We start from the raw sequence: 4,407 nt of genomic DNA on the forward strand, positions 1-4,407 counted from the left end.
CCAAATGAGAAATACTGAACAAGATCTAGTGCAACTACTGAGTAGTATGTAAAACTGAAACTATCCTCTGCGTAGATATCCTATGGCAATGTTAGACTAACGACATTCCATTCAGTGGGTATGACACAGCAGTAGAAGAGGCACCTGCTCCTCAAAGACCAGCTATAATCACTCTCATCTGCCCCCGCTGACACACTAACCTGGTGTTACTTAGGAAAGGAGATCTGCCTCCGAGATCCTCAAACACTTTTTCATGGCCCAACGTATTACCTTCCTAATTCAGGCCAGATGTGACGTTCTTGCTCCGCCACCCTGTTTTTCCCTCTCTTCTCCATCTCATTCCCACCTGCTAGCTGACCCGGAGACCCAGAGCTCCAGACTTTCATTTGGTCTGCCTCTCCTGAAGTAAAGTTCTTTGGCTCATTGCAATCCTTCTTTCTCTGGCATGCCACTGCCTGGAGGGTCTGCTCTCCAGTGAAGTGCATGTAGAAAAGCACTGGCATCTTCCCTCTGTCACAGCCCCCATCTCCTTTGTTACATCCATCAACGTCTTAATCCGAATCCCCATGTCCATGACCCTGAGTGACCAACCTCCCATGTAGATGGCTGAGAACCAGGGCTTCTAATATACAGGCTACATACAGGCTCTTACAGGATCCTTTCTTTACCAGCCACTCACAGCCATACTGAACCGTATGCATACAACCTTCATGAATACTGTACTCATACTTAACCTTGGATAAACATAATGTAATCATATGTGTTTCATTGTATTGTAAGGATTGCTTTATCAATGCAAACTATTGCTGTTGCGCAATCTTGGACTGAATAGAACCCTTTTGTCTTGAGAACACATTGGGATTTAAATGAAAAACCAAAGGAATGTCATTGTTGGATGATGAACACCGTTGGCTAGTGCTGACCGGCTGAAAGATTTGAGATTTAATTGGATTGGTTGGCAATCCCATCCCATGCTGACGGACATGTCCGTATCCCAGAAGTGCCCAGCGTCTGTCTCCTCTGAATAGACCCCAGTTAATAATCTGTCTACCCTAAACACTTTACTGTTAATTGTGTTTCTTTTTTTCGGGGGATAATTAAGACAGCGCCTTTGCGCTTCGCTTTAGAATGCAGATTCCACCAGGACTGAGGCAGGTGCCTCTTACTAAGAGACACTTACCGAGAAGAGCTGTCAATCAAACCTAAAGAGCTCTCAATTTCCTTCAGCTCTCTGAATCTCTATTCCCTTTAGTGAGTTTATTCCAAACACAATTTTAAAGACTCAGGGATTAGGCAGGTAGCAAGCAGAGGGAATCAGAGGGAATCATTGCTCCCCAGCCTAGAGTCTAGTCTACCCTGCCTCACTCCATCCGTAGGCTACTGGGATGGTGGACTGCTTTCCCACACAGATGATAAGTGCTCGTGCATAAGGGACCAGCAATCATATCATCATCATGAAACTTATCACAGTTATTATGGCTACAGACATATTTAATTAGGCATTTAGAGGTAACTGACTGGACTTTTACATAGGCTTTCAAAAACTTGCATGCTTTGCCCCTGCATCATTGTGAGGCCAATTTTTGTTTCATTCCCATTGCACACATTCCTTACATCCATCCCTGTTTGCCGGCCCTTTGTATAAATGATGGTCAAAGGGATGCATTTGATGCACGTCTTTCTGAAAATAAATCTAAAGGCCTATATCTCTGTCTGTGTTCTCTCATATTCCTTATTCATGCAGAACGTTAGCAGGGAGAGAATGAAGCATGCAAATGGAACAATACAGAGTCTTTGAGGAACATAGAAGGAGACGCCTATTGTTAGTCTTATACCTGACCTGGAGGGCATTGTCAAGCAGCGCAGAAACAGGCAGACATAAAGAAGCGTATAGTAAAATAACACAATCAAAGACTATCCGCAGTGCGTGGTAATGGTGCCCATTCTATGTGTTCAGACTGTGTCCTGATCTGGGAGACAGGCCACAGAGAGGCGCCAGCAGCTATTCACGCAGGAGTCGCCGCAGCAGAGCGGGAAAGCAGGTCACAGAGTCACGGCTACTAAGAGCAGCCGTGCTATAGAGTACCACTGACAGGCTGGGCCAAGGCTGGGGCAGCAGCTGGGTGGGTGGGTGGCTGAGTGAGGAGCAGAATTTGCATGTATTTTGCCTGCTCTCAAAAATAGAGAGAGGATTAATACTACTTTTTCTGGATGAGAGAAAAGATTATACATCGCTCTGAGGTAAAATTAATTAGCTATTGTATAGTGCATTGGTTGAAGAAAGAATGGTGTTTATACAATAATAGTATATTCAATCACACTTGGTGCTGCACTATTTTCTAGTCATTGAAGGTTAAAATATTATATTTTGAGCATTGCAACAACAAAAATGGATCAGTTAAGTTTCTAATCTTTTTATTTGAAATATGTGCTGTCACGTTTTGTAAGTGTGTAAAATGCATTGAAAGACAGAGTGAATCTGAGCTTCTCCCAGCAGCCTCGCTGCTCGTCGCACACAGACAGGAAATGGACAGGCACTTTGGGGGAATTCAATTCACTTGTCGTCCCCTGTGAAAAAGATTGAATCAATAAGACATTTGAGGTGATTTAATGGTGTTAACATACCCACAGCACGGCACAATGACTTAAGCAAAACCGGCTTCATGGATTATTGAGTTCAGTGTAAAATCAGTCACTTCTCTTAAGTCTCCCAGTCCATTTCACTGAGAGCAATAGATGGCATTAACTGTACATTTGAAGGTGATATTTTCTGTGAACAGTCTGGTGATGGATTCTGAAACAGATAACATTATAACCACTGCTATACAATTCACTGTCATTTTTCAGATGTGCTTTGAGAATTGTGAAAGTAGGGTAGCTAAAGGCAAATTTTCATAATTCTCAGAATCCTGGCAAGGGAAATGTGTTTTGCTACTGATCTACAAACATGAGCAAAAAGGCCTAAAGAACAAATTATACAGCTAATAATAATAATATTTCATTATACTTTTCACATTGACTATCCTCTAAATGAGTGGGTGTACAGCATGCTGTGGTATGTTAGTACAGTGATACTGTCTGTCTGTCTGTCTGTCTGTCTGTCTGTCTGTCTGTCTGTCTGTCTGTCTGTCTGTCTGTCTGTCTGTCTGTCTGTCTGTCTGTCTGTCTGTCTGTCTGTCTGTCTGTCTGTCTGTCTGTCTGTCTGTCTGTCTGTCTGTCTGTCTGTCTGTCTGTCTGTCTGTCTGTCTGTCTGTCTGTCTGTCTGTCTGTCTGTCTGTCTGTCTGTCTGTCTGTCTGTCTGTCTGTCTGTCTTTCACTGATGTCTTAAACAGCTGAATAAAGTCAGAGAGTTGACCACTAAAGTCTTGCCACAGCTCACCAGCTGAGATGTATACAGTAGGTGGTGAGTCCAAGACTTCCTCACAACCACTGCATGAACCGTGGGAGGATCGGGGACCTGGAAACACTCGTTTGCCTTTCTTCACCAACTACAATAACATCCTCTTCTTATTGCCTCATGCACATGTCCTCTCTCTGTGTGCATTATGACCCCGATGAGCTGACCACATCCTTGGAACACTTCACAAGATAAATAATTGAACTCTCAAAAGCCCTTGATGGACAAAAATTGCTCCTCCAGCTGCCTCTTCTTCTCCTTTGTTCTCAGGAGGAGCAAACAACTAATGTGGCTTCACAAAACCTCACACTAAGAAAACACATTTCACTCTCATATCATAGCAGATAAGGAGGTGAAGTTGCATTATCCCCTGTTCTGATGATTAGTGTTATTACAGGTGTATGTTGTACAAATAGTGATGAAGGAAGCATCAAAAGAAGTATGTGATCTTAAAATGAATGTTTTATCTTACCAGCTGACTGATGAAACTGGCATCAGGTATCTGTCACTACCTAACCTCCTCAGTAATCTGAAAGTAGACAGACAGACAAAGGTTTGTGGTTATGAGGAGTATTGTGGTTTGAGCTATAGGTGGCAGTGTGCTACCACAAAAACCAATAGCAGCATACCCAGCAGTGCTGAGGATCCAGCTCTAGGCAGAAGCAGGTCTGAGACTCCTCTCCGTATTTAATTAGACAGAAACTGATACTTACATGTTCATTTCTCAGCTGCCTCCCATCCAGTCTGATTGGGGAAAACGCTTTATGGTCCTATTGTAAGTTTAACTGCAACCACAAAAAAATAACCACACTTTCATTGCAAAAAGCCAAGAGTTAAGACCTTGTTTCACACCTCCTACGAGTAATCATTATAGCAGGTAGCTCTGTCAAAATCATAGTAGAGCTGTGAAAATCCTGAATTGAGAGTACTGAGGCAATTACATTGAACAAAGAAACCAGTTGGAAAAATGCCTCAGGTAAGCCTTTGTCTTATGCCCATGTCTTAAACCC

The 4,407-nt window shown here is 42.9% G+C and overlaps 1 long non-coding RNA gene across 1 annotated transcript; it reads right to left on the reverse strand.

Moving 5' to 3' along the window:
- Positions 1-2,432: 2,432 nt before the first annotated feature.
- On the reverse strand, positions 2,433-4,150 carry LOC123995444. The gene is made up of 3 exons (XR_006831837.1): positions 4,111-4,150; positions 3,870-3,926; positions 2,433-2,568 (listed from the first exon to the last, which is right to left on the reverse strand). It is a non-coding gene; the product is annotated as an uncharacterized LOC123995444 (long non-coding RNA).
- Positions 4,151-4,407: the final 257 nt, after the last annotated feature.

This window comes from Oncorhynchus gorbuscha, linkage group LG02, assembly GCF_021184085.1.
Source record: "Oncorhynchus gorbuscha isolate QuinsamMale2020 ecotype Even-year linkage group LG02, OgorEven_v1.0, whole genome shotgun sequence".
NCBI classification, from domain to species: Eukaryota; Metazoa; Chordata; class Actinopteri; order Salmoniformes; family Salmonidae; genus Oncorhynchus; species Oncorhynchus gorbuscha.